This window comes from Nesoenas mayeri, assembly GCF_963082525.1.
Source record: "Nesoenas mayeri genome assembly, chromosome: 20".
NCBI classification, from domain to species: domain Eukaryota; kingdom Metazoa; phylum Chordata; class Aves; order Columbiformes; family Columbidae; genus Nesoenas; species Nesoenas mayeri.
The window spans coordinates 4,198,617-4,211,601 of record NC_137569.1 but is presented as its reverse complement, the minus strand read 5'-3'; the positions used below and the strand labels follow the sequence as shown (position 1 = coordinate 4,211,601).

General features: G+C 45.8%; 1 protein-coding gene across 1 annotated transcript in view; it reads left to right on the top strand.

Annotated features, from left to right (window-relative positions):
• Window positions 1–10,649: 10,649 nt before the first annotated feature.
• Window positions 10,650–12,985, top strand: part of TAOK1 (TAO kinase 1) — a 62,894-nt gene continuing 60,558 nt past the window's right edge. Inside the window, exon 1 of the mRNA XM_080357031.1 lies at window positions 10,650–10,746. The gene's annotated coding sequence lies outside the window, so the exon portion shown is untranslated. The remainder of the gene's footprint in view (window positions 10,747–12,985) is intronic.

The following is a 12,985-nucleotide window of genomic DNA, read 5'->3' as shown; positions in this document are numbered from 1 at the left end:
TTATCAATGTTCCTTTGCATCAGACCTTTGCAAAAGATCAATAAACATTAGGCTAGTGCCTGCTGAGAAGTCGGGCACACATGATTCTGTGGAGGTAGAAGGAGGAGCAGAAAGGAACCGTTTGCACAGCAACACGTTGTTCCGAGTACAGCCTGATGCCTGGGAGCTCTGGGGTACGTCCAGGGCATCAAGCAGAAGTTCTCTCTAGAGTGCCCAAGGGCTGGTTGCCAAGCTCACAGCAGGTGCAAAGCACAGGCAGAGTAGAGGCCAAGTCAATTGGATTTAATAGAATTAAACCCACAGATACAAAAGAAAGCTTGAATGATATGAAATATGAAGTAAATGAGAGAAAATACTGAAACTGATGTGTTTAGGACAAGGACAGATGAGCCAGATCTATAAAGGGGGAACAACAGAGTAACTATATGCAAGATTTCGAACAGATATCAGCTGTCCCTCCCCAGAAAATTCCTCTTACGGCTGAAAACTCCTCTTAGGACTACTGCTGTCTTCAGCTATAGAGCAGCTTTTCCCAAGACACTTCAGACAGGCGCACAACTCTTAATACCCCACCCCATTTGGGGCAAGCCTCTCACGCAGCAAGGGGAACCAGAGTCTCATCAAGTTAGACTCCAAAGTAAAGTCTCTCTCATGTATTTTCCCCTGAACTTTCTTCTAAAGGTTCTTCTTTAAGATTCCTCACACCAAAGGTAGATCCTGCTCCTAAGGTGAGCCACTCCTTACTCTGCTGACGCAACTGGCACCTGTTTTCATGAGCGAGCAGAACCCACATCTCTCCTCCACCCGCTAACATGATGGACTGTCCCAGGCAAACACTGGCAACCTGTTGCAAACAGAGATTTGATTTACAGAGCATCACTGTTTCACTGGGTGTTTCAGCGGAAGGAGCTACTTTAACTCATGTGGTCCCAGGCAAGTGCTAATCTGTCCATATGATTTTCATACCAGTGAAATCAGCTGACCATTAATTAATATTTTATGGAAATTAAATGTTAATATGCAATATTTAACATATTACATAAATTTCAGTTGGTTTAGTAAGAATTTAACATTTTAGCCAATAGGTGGAAATGGCACAGACAGAATAATATTGTTTCATATGATGTTATTTTAGCAGGACGGAACAGAACTGCCGCAGTTCAGATCAGACACAGAGACATGTCCAGCAGCAATATGTCAAGACCTGTTGGCTCAAAAAGCTCAGTGAAGTGTTTTGCGTTTGAGTTTCTTCCAGAGCTATGCACAAAACCAATGCAGCAAGTGTTACATAGTGAAAATGTTTTGGAGAGATGAAAGAACACAGCAACATGTTGCATTCGTTCCCTGCTGAGCTTCAGCAGCCTTGGCCTGGCACCCTGAGCCAGGGTAACAAACACAGCAGGACAGGAGTGCCTGACAGAACTGGTAACGTGTCAGCTCCTGTGCAGCGGGCCCATACTCCTGCTAGCAGAGCTTTGCCAGCATAGGGAGTTACTGGTTTACCTTTCATCACCTGTCTAGATCCTTATACTTCATCCATTTTCATGCAATTTATCTTACTGCAAGAGCATTACCGGAATGATCACTTGCCTCCACCAGTTATTTAATGAAGACATCATATCACCATCTCCACAATGTAGACATTTTACTAGTAAATATAAAGAAAACACGTTTCTCAATATTCCTACACCTGTTCTATTTCCTGGTATGGAAACGCCAGGCATACAGTAACAAATCAGAGGCAGCTCACCCCACAGACGTAGTCAGAGGTTGTCCACCAATTGTGTGGATCCAGACATGCACATAACGTGCAAGTGCAATTGTTCCAAGTCTCCTCTAGGGAGTGCAGTCGTAAAGGAAGAAATGAAATCTGCAGCACACCCTCCAGCTGGTAATCGGTGACTCAGGATATTCAGGCAGTCACAAATGGTGTCTGTTCATCGCCAGCTGAACACAGGGAGCAGCAATAAGGTGGGAGCCTGATGCAAGAGCAGGATTCTGCTTTAGGTATGCTTTAGTACATGAAAGAGAAGTCTGTCAAGATACTGAAAATCAACATGTAAATAGAGCAATGGGAGTTAAAATACTGGATCAATCATTTAACCCAACACACCCATGGCTGAACGCAGTATGGACAGCACTGCTACGGGGCTTCTGTCTCTTGCCTGCAAGTCTATCATGCTGTATATCCATCGGATCACCCAGGGAAGACATGCTCAGTCTCAACACATCATTTAGGCCCTGGCCTCTGTGCAAAGAACAGCAGAGACATTCATTTCTAGAACTAGCTTTATTTTATATGTATGTGCACATCACTGTGCTAAAAACTGGGCTGAGCCATCAAGTTATTTCACTCTGGAATTACAGCTAACCAGCTAGTGTCTGGCTGATCTTTGTGGTAAGAAATCATAAGGTTACCTATTTACTCCTTATAAATTGCATACATGCCTCACCTTCCTTAAAGAAGCACTAGAACATAAAATGAAGCTGTTCAGAACAGGATCTTTGCCTCCACCAACAAACAAACAAAAACTCAAAAACCTACAAACCCAGAAACGTGTTCCCAGTCTCAAGGAAAAAAAAAAACCCAAACAAAACAAAACAAAACTCCCAAACCAACACCAAACAAAAACAACCACCAAAAACCAGAGAATGCAGAAATCATAATACCAAGCATTTGAGGCAAAGCGTAAGAGAACTAACTTGCCAAGTAAGAGTCTGAATAGGAGGAGTAGGTCTGCAGCAGGGACACAACTACATTCAGACAGGTGCTAGGTCCATCCCACAGTGCAGGACACAGCGACTTCTGCAGTTACTGGCTGCTTTGTGACAAAGCAGCCCTGTTGCATTTCCTAAGGACAATCCCTTCACGTCACCAGGATGGCACATCTTTCAAAGCAGAGTGTCTTTCCATCCTGTTATACCAGCCACTCTTGACTTTTCTAAGTACTACGTAAGAAGCTGCTGTCACAATCATTAGGGGGTGCACAGTGATCCACTGAGGCAGAGATCTTTTGCAAGATTCTTGCTCTCTCACAGGCTCTGGGCTCCTCATCAGAGCCAGTGAGGAGCAGCAGATCTGAGGACAGCAGGTTTTGGAAGCCAAGATGCAGCAACCATTGCTACTTTTATGGATAAATCTGCCAGGCTGGCACTGACAACTTTACCACATACAGAAATAATCTATGGCAAAACAGAGAGAGACAATTATGTATCCTAAGGACAGCAACTGGAGCGGTGGCTGGGGATTTCACTTTCAGCCAGGTGTTCACATGGCAGCAGGTACCTGTGGGACAACACCAGCCTTGTGCTTTTAGAGACTAAAAGTTCCCTCTGTAGCAGGTGAGAGGATGAGAGCTTCTGCTGTGCCTGTTACTAGATGCGGGTTCTGCAATTCAAATGCCAGCAGCTGGCTCAGTTTAGACTGAGCAGCATTGCCAGTATCTGCCAGTGTGTAACAGCCCATGGGAAGGAGGTAGCGGCACCGAGCACAAGCTTCGTGTTTACTCAGCAAGCACCAGCTGAAGAGAACCATCTGATTTCTAAACTCCTGGTGCCTCCCACTTTTTCTCTCATCATCACACTACATATCTAAGCTACACACATAAGGTACCACAAGCTAATTCACTGATCTACTCCCTTTGACAGCCCCTCTGTTTCCTCACCCATCTCCCTCAACCAGCATTCCAGAAGCCCTGTGTGCTGACATAGGAAAAAGAGAAAAAGCCTTTAGAACCTGTGAGAAATAAAAAGGAACCATCAGCTCTTTCTCACCCTTGCAAATAACAGAGCATCTATTTCCTGACCCGTCCCACCCACCCTTCAGTTTTCCCCACCAGCATTGATTTCTATTACTGTCTTGAATAGTTACAGGTGCTTTTTAATAGAAGCTTGGGAAAAGCAAAATTAGCATTAAGAGATCCTCAGAATATTTCTGGTGAGGGCACATCTGATTTCTTAGAACTCAGAACTTAATTCTCCGCCTATTTAGGATTCCCACACTGGATTACAACCTGCCTTCACGTATGAGATGTTGGAGCTTTCAATGAGGTCACACCAGACACTGACAAGCACTGATCGGTGAGTCATGCTGCAGTAGCCAGAAATACTAGCAACAGATTTGTTAATCTGTATGCAGTCTAACTCTTTTTCTCATCTAGAATCTTATTCAAGAGTAGAACACAGTGTCTCAGAGATAGGGCACTGCAGAACTCTTGAAGAGCAAGGCCATATCTTCACAATTATAATTAGTTCCTTGGGAGTATGTTTACAACAATGCAAAAGTGCGTTGTTTTACCTATAAAATGGAAGATGAAGATCCAGATTGGGTCAGCAGCAGAGCTGTTTATTGCAGATCACTGGAAAAGCAGCCATGCTAATTAGGAATCTAAGGGTTCTCAGCAACGTTCCACCAACTCTTGCTCCAGCAGTTTAAATCATCACCTCCAGCAACCTGCTCTTCTTGGGGCAACTTCTGTACCAGGTGTAAATACATATCTGCACACCAGCAAATCTAGCACAAAGACCAGTGTAGTAACAGGATTTTTGACTTGGATTTGAGATAAGACATAAGCTAGCAGGGAAGCCTGTGGAGAAGGACTAGACAAGACAACAGCAACATCCTGAACTGCCACAGCAAAATTCAGTGGAGCTCGTCCATGAAAGCTTTGGAAGTATGGCAAGAGGGACACAGAAAACCAGGGAACAAGTGAGGTGTGGGGACCAAGTGCCTAACAGCGGAAAAAGTTTCTTCATTTTGGCTAAACTACTGGACAGCCAGAAAGAGAATCAATCAGAAAAGTGAGAGGTAAAGTAAATCTAAAAGAAACTCTGTAGGGGGAGAACAAAGAAATGAAGTGCTGTTGTAGTCTCATTGCTGCAAAGCTAAATTAAGCTTCCTAAGTCAAGCAGAGGAATAATTATTTAAAATTTCTATTCAGAAGATAGCACAAGCAGCAAATGCCAGTAGAACAACTAAGAGAAGGTACCTTCTCTCAGAGAAAGAAAACCACCTGGAGATTGCATAACTATAATGAGTTTCCTCCCAGTTTCACATTATTAGTCACCTTTCACCCTTCTCTGCCAAAGGCCTCTTCTTACCCATCCTTCCAAGGACCAGAGCCAAGACACAAGCTTTTCCTGTGCTGCTTCTTTCCATCAGTCACTCTCCAAGGTCAAGGCCTTCACAATACTGATCCTTGCTGCCCATTCCAGCCATTTTGAACCAACTCCAGAGTAAAACCCTTTTCAACACTGCCGTGGGGAAAAGATCCGAGATACTCAAACAGACCCTCCTTATACTCAGTTGTCATGGCCTGGAAAAAGTCGGTTTTTACACCAACATATTTTGACTTTGCTGTTAAAAAGGAGTAAACAAAATGGTTATCTACAACTGTATTTAAGAGACACCTCAACACTCTGCTTATCTTTAAGCATCCCATCTGATTTATCAAAGTACAGTGCATCTTATGCTGTATTGGTCACAACACATTGCACTGATATTGTGGAAGTACTCCCTATATCAGTTCATTTAGCATATATGTTATAAGCTATGTATATATATAAAAAAACCAAACACCTGCAAAATGACAGTTTAATCAGCTCATTGTCATTCCCTGGCAGAGAAAGGTAAAAGAATTCCTGGCTGTCCATGGGCAACATGGATTACAAAAGACCCTGAAAGCAATCAGAGAAAACATACATCTAGCAAAAAGAGAACTTTTTTCAAGTTCTGAAAATATTTCAAAGCCAAACCATTGCAAATGTCCATCGAGGAGCCTTCTCCAGCAGATGATGTGCCTACCGAGCATCCCCTGGAAACCTGTTTGACACAGGTGGAAATGACCTACTGGCATTTATTTGTAATTGCCCAGCATGGCACTTGCTGAGGAAGGAAAAGCTGTTGAGTCACACTGCAAGCCACTTTTCCACTTTTGTCTGCTTGCCCAGAGGGTAGAGTGGGACAGTCAGAGGGCTGAGATTCTGTTTGTGCCTCTGACACTGATTTCCCATCTGACCTTGGTAAGTACTTCTTGTGCCACAGTTTCCCCGTTTCTTAATAGATAAAACCACTCCCTTGACTCATGGGACAATCACAAGTGCACAGCAAGGAATACATTTGTTTATCTAACAAAAGGTAAGAGAGAAGAGCAAAGTATTTTTATTGTTGTCATATAATACGGAAGTGGCTATATAGTAACATTAGTATTGCTTCATTTCTGTCATTATGACATAAACTGTCAGAGGGATTGTCTTACATGGTATCTTAATCCCACTGAATGCACTGAAGTGTTTACCTCATTGATGCAAAACCAGATTACACCAATCTAGAAGACTCTACCTCATTTATTTTGACCAGCCTCTAGAACACGTTTTTCCTGTATAACCTTGTAACCCATAATAATGGCCCAAACTACACTGTAGGAAAGAGGGCAGGTTTCATGAGCCAGTAAAAGCAAAACAATTCCTCGCTTGAGCATTTCACAATTATTCACACACTAAAAACCACACGAAGTGCTTATGTTCTTTGACAGAGAACATCTAAACATCTCAATGCTCTGAAAGAATTAAAAAACCTCCATAATTTGGCTAAATAACATTCTGCTTCTAAGAAAACAAATTTCCTAAAAGAAAAGCGTTGACAACTGCAGTTCATCACCGCTACCATAATTAATAACCACATTTCATTGGTTCAAGTTCTACAATTTATTCTAAACTTTACAATTGCTCGCTTAAAAGAAGGCCAGATTAAAGCAGCAGGTGGACTGAAGGCTAAGGAAGGTGTGACTGTGATTATAACAGCTGCAACGCTGCCCTAATCACACTCTTATCTTTCTTATCTACTGGAAGTATTTATAAAGCAATGATTACTGTATTAGGCCCCATCACTGCTCTGAGTTAGTTCTGAACCAGCACCTTCATGTTGCTGTAAGAAGTTTATGCTGCTAGAGGTGTTGTCATTCTGCTGAGACAGAAAGCCAAGCTTCTCATCACTTAAAGTCATTAAAAAAATAAACTATGACACTTCTAAAGAAGTAGGGGTGTTAACCCCAATGTCCTGGCCAAATTCCCAGCTTGAGTAATTACAGTGTGCCTTGAATAAATTCTTGCCACAGTTTCCGTTGGACATAGCATTGTTCTCTACTTCCTCTCCTACAATATTATGGAGTACTGGTGTGTGCTCTTAAAGGCCCTGGATGGAAGTTGTATGGGTCTACCCCAGGACCAGCTCTGTGGCAGAACATTGGAAACAATGTGTTGAAACCAGCTCTGCCCGTTAGCTGAACCACCAGGCAATCTGTAATTTTTATTTATTGATGTTCTGGCACCTCCTTCAGATGGAATTAACTTGGGGTATAGCTATCTGATAGAAAAACTGGTGCAAATCCCAGATGCAGACATACATAAACCTGTTAAATTCTTCTATAAATGACCTAAATTGCATCAGGAAATTAGCAAACTAAGCTAAACTAATTTAACCTTCTAGATGCCTACTATGATCATCAGAGAAGGCAGCAAGAGCATACCTAATAGCACAGGGCTAGAAAAGCATGCTAAAATGCACCTATTTAGTTCAGCTAGTGACAATAAACATTGTAGTTTTCATACTCTCTGTTCCTTCAGAATTTCAGCAGACATTTTCCAAACCGGTGGCCCACAGATAACACTGTTTATTTTTGAAACAATCACTGAATACGTGTCAAATGCAGATCTAATATTTTAAGTAATTTACTTGATAGTTAATGGTAAAGCATTATTCACATTTTTCTTCAGCCACTGTTAGAGACTCTAAGAATCTTTACCTAGAGCTATCATTATCTTTTTATATGTATAACACAAAGAGCTGAGGCCCAGACTCTCTGCTGGCATTTGATGGGTTAGTGCCATGGACCTCAATATCTGAAGCTTTTACTCTCATAATTCATGACATTTAAAGGCAATTTGTCTGCAAAAACTAGTACAAGATTAAGATTCAGAAGAACCTGATTCTTAGTTCTGCCTTATGACACCCTGGGCAGATCATGCCCTCTTACTTCTCCATTTAGTTCTCCTATCGTCAAAAGTAAACTATGCCCACTAATTTGACAAACCAAGTATAAAACCACACTTATATTGATAGGCCATGCTGAGCAGGCTTGTGTTAAACACCATTGTTCTAACATTTGAAAACACAAATATTTACCTTGCAAATATGTCTTTAATTTCCCCAGAAGCACGCTTCCAAACCCATATTATTTTAGCAGACAAAAACTGTAGTTTCGGAAAGTAGATGGTTTTATTTTTGTGCCATTACAAAAATGCCTTTTAACTTGTCAAACGATACGCTACAAATATTGTTGGCAGATGAATGAAACCAAGTTTCCAGTCATAGCTGCCAACTTCAAGGTTGAGATAATCAGATAAACCTTTAGTTTGCCTCTCCCAATACTTAAAACGACACATGTTCAAAGTCATCCAGATTTGTCTTTTCCTATTGCGATTTGAAGGGACACAAGTATCAAACTCTGTGTCAAGTTCGCAAAACTCTAGATGTGGTCCACAATTATTACAGCCAATCTCTGTTCTCAACGCTCCTTTGGTTTCCCCATCCCAGGTTAAATAAGCCCCAGTAGTTCTGCTTGTCTGAAGGTAAATGCAGAGTTTACATAAATAGCATCCAGCTTCATCCTCAATGCCTACTGGATACAAAGCCTTCTTATGATACAAAATACCAGTTAGTTTATAGGAAAATAGGATGGATGTTTGTCTCATTTATTTTATTGCAGCAGTATCAGTAATACTGGATTTACAGAATTGCACTATTTCATATGGGGGACACCTCAAAATTGTGAATATTTTCAGGGTACTTTATAGCTGAGAACACTGTCCCTTCAGGTATAATCTTGAATGTAAAAGTGGAAGCAATCTCTACAAACACACTTTTCACAAACTTTGTGTCTTATATAACTGTTTCTGTTAATTTATTATCAGGATGTCAGTACAAATTGTTATTTTGATGATTCCTTGCCTCTATACTTCTGAAAGGGAAAGCAGCTATAAACACAGGAGAGACTGACCTCAGTGATTTCCTCTGTTCAGACAGGAGCACAATGCACTTAAACACCATGACAAGAAGAGGTGGGCTGCTTAGAATTCCTCCAGCTGTAATCTCTAGTAAAAACAAATAAACAAATATGTGACTACAAGATGCGATAATTAATCCCCACATGGAGCCAACATTATCTCTAGTTCATAGATGGAGACACCAAAGCACACAAGCGCTCAACAACCCACCAAGTTCAAAACCCACCACTGAGAGCCAAGACTACAGCTCGAGAGGCCATGTGCTTGGTCTGTGAAATTATTTCTTTCCCCCTCTTCTGGCCATAAACCGGGTATAGTTTGGCCAAGAGCAGACAGTCTGAACTGCGCCCGTTTGGTCAGGCCAGTTGCACAAGGGTTAGCACACACAGACACCTACCATCTCCTGGGGTCACCGCCTGGAGCCAAGCTGCTCTCAGCCAGCAAGGCAGCTCCATCCTCACCCCCGGCTGGCCTGGCCCAAACCCACCCTCTCTGCCACACCTGCCCCCAACAAGCTCCCATCTGCCCCCAGGCCTCTCCTCTGCCCTCATTCTTCACCTCCCTGCCCATGCCCTGGCCCCACCTGCCACATCCTCAAGCTCTCCTTCTCCCCATTCCTCCCCAGAGCCCCAGCTAAGCTTCCCCACGCCTTCCACAGAATGTCAGGAAGACTCCACAACCCCCCTGGGCAGCCTGTTCCAGTGTCTGTCACCCTCACTGTGAAGAGGTTTCTTCTCAAATTTAAGTGGAACCTCCCGTGTTCCAGTTTGTACCCATTGCCCCTTGTCCTATCACTGGTCTTTCCTCAGTTTCCCCATTCCCCCTCAAGCCTCCCACCCCCAGCCGCCCAGCTGGGCTCTTACGGCCTCAGCAGCACCCCCAACCATCTTCTCCCTCAGGCCTCTCTGGCTCCCCCAAACCCTCTCTATATCCCTCACGCTCCCCTCTCTATATCCCTCACGCTCCCCTCTCTATATCCCTCACAGCCCCTCCCGGTTCCCTCCACTCCCTCAGAGCCCCCTGGCCCGAGCTACCCCGCACAGCGCCCTGGCCGTGCCCCGTAATCCGTCCCTCACACTAACGCCCCACACAGCCCCCCACAGCCCAGCCGCCCCACAACTGCCCCCGGCCGCCCCCTCCCGGCCCCGCCTTCCCCAACCACCGCCCCCCGCCCCTCCCGCCGGCCGCGGTGCTGGGGGGGGAAGAGGGCGGCGAAGTCTCGCGAGAGGGGCGGGCGGGGGCCGCTGGCTGCGGGCAGCGCGGAGCGGCGGCGACGGAGCGAGCCGGAGCCCGGGCGGCGCTGAGGGGAGGCGGCAGGCAGGCAGGCAGCCATCCCGGCGCGGTGCGGCCCGGCCGAGGGACCCGCTCCGCCGCGGCAGGCACGGCCGGCGCCGCCCGCCCTCCCGCACGCCGTGCCCCCGCGGCGCGGCGCGGCCTGGCCGCGGCTCGGCGAGCGGGGCCCAGGCGGCGGCGGCTGGGCGCTCCGCCGCGCCTGCCCTGCCATCTTAGGTGCCGTGCCCCGCCGCCTTTGTGCCCGCCGCGCCCGGGCACCCGCGGGGGCCGGGCCCGACGCCCCTCCGGGGGCGCCTCCCCCCGCGGGGCCGCCGCCCCTTGCCCCGCTCCTCCTCCTCCTCGTCCTCCGCGGGGGGCCGACCGGCGCTCCCAGCCCGGCTGCGGCGGAGGGTAAGGCGGGCACCGCGGCGGGGGGCTCGGCCGGGGCGGGTCGGCGGCGGGGGCGCCCCCGGGAGGGGTGAGGGAGAGGAAGGAGCGGGGAGGGGGGGGGGGGAGCGGCCCGGTGGGGCCGGCGCCTCCCCCGCCGCGCTCTGCGGCAGTGCCGCAGGACTCGGGGCTGCCGCCTCCCTCGGCCCCGGCGGCGGGCGCTGAGCACCGGCGGGGCAGCGGGAGGCGAAATGGCGCTTCCCTCGGAGGGGCGGCCGCCGCCGGCGGGGTGTTCCCCGCGGCCGGCGCTGTCAGGGGCCGCCAGAGGCCTAGGGCTGGGGCCGGGCTCCGGCTCCCCCCGGCCAGGCGTGCCCTGCGCTTCGGGCCCTTTTTGTCTGCGCGGCTCCGGGGCCTTCGGCGGCCGAGCCCGGAGCCCCCGCGGGGCTGGGGGTCCCTCTGAGACCGCCGCGGATTCCTGCCCTCTTTTTTTATCTCCCCCCCCCCCCCCCCCTTTTTTTCCTCCTTCCCCCGAGCTCTCTTCCCTACCTCTCGCTTCTCCCCAAGTGGTGAGTTTTCAGTGTAAATACCATTTTTATGCGGTACTGGTGTGGGATTTGGATGAAAGTGACCTATTTTAAAGACCTTTTTTTATTGCATCCCCTCAGCAATGCATGTGGCGGCCGATTCCGTTAGCCACATAGCGTTTCCCAACCATTTTAATTTGTCAGATTAAAACATCTCATGGAGGCTAGATCTCTGTAACCCGCGTGTGGGCTTGTCTTTAGAAATATCGTTCAGCCTGCTTTGCTGCAAGCAGCTTTGGAGCATTAGGGTTCACCTTTGTCACTGTGAAAGCAGAAATAAATATAAACGCGATACCTGGGTGCTGTAATGTGCAGTTGTACCATTGTGTTGGGCGCGGTACAAGAAATGAGGGGGGGAACCAAGGATTAAAATGGTTGTTGTCGAATGTAGATCTTTATATGTCTTAGGAAAGATGACAGAACGGTATTAGCCTTGAGGACTTGCATGTATTTTCTTTAGAAAAATGCATCATGTTTATCGTGCTTGTCTCCGCTGCTTATCACGGTATGGAATATTTCATTAGGTGGCATTTTAGTGGCCAAGTTGGTTAAATAGCAGTTGCATTAGCTAGTTGAACAAATTGTGTCCTTCATCTTTGGCTGTTGCATTTTGAGAGCCCTTACAGCAGTGTGTCCATGCATGCCAAAGGCGGATTAATAAGATGTTACCTAAAGGTTTGGATGTTATTGATTCTTTACTATTAATGCTATTTATAGTACATTTGAGATGGCTCTTGTTTTGTGTATTTGGATAAAGGTTATCAGCTTGGAATGCTTCAAATGAAATGTTCCCAAAATACCACCCCTAATGCTATGTATGTATATATTGTTGGTTAGTATAGTTCAGATCTTCAGTCTCTGAAAAAAGCTTTAGTAGAGAGCACATCATAATAGTGAAAACATGGTGGAAAACTGTGATATATTTTGACACCAGTGAAGGTTTGTTTTCATATTTCAGGATTACAGAATAACAACTTCTGTTGCAATAAACATGATTTTAGATACGTGTTTCTCGCAACTACTTGGAGCCTACATTTTCCTTGCCTTTGTGTCTGTTCATAGTGAGTGTGTCATAGTTTTTGCTACTTATGTCCAAGGGCAAACCTAATCAACGATTGGTTTGAGCCTTCATATTAGATTCTCCACAACATTGGCCTAGTTCTGACTGGTACGTTTGCCATTTTTAGGGCTCCTCTTCCTTTGATCTGTAGACTCAAATACATTGATAAATTTGAACCTTAATTTGTCCTTTGAACTTGGGAGAATGTTTTTCTCCTCTGTTAAGAATGTCTCACTGAAGAGAAAGTAGTTCTGGTAGACCAGCTTAAATTGAATTTAATCCTGTTGAAAAACAACTGCCTGAAGTAAAAACTCCTTGGATAGTTTGATATTTTTTTTCTTTTTAAGTAGGCTGAAATTAAGTGCTGCATGTGGAGGACCAGATGTTGGCATTAAAATTATGTACAGATAAGGTGACTTAGGCCTCATGTTAGGCGATGGGAAAAAGTTATTTATCATATGTCCTTCCATTATATTCTGGTGTAAGCTAAGCTGGAGAATTTTAAATGTTTACTTCCATCTAAATACCATTTCCGTTTGTGCAGCTTTCATCTTTGCTTATCCATTATAATTCATCAGTTTTTCTCACCAGAATAACGTATTTTTAATGAGTTGTAAGA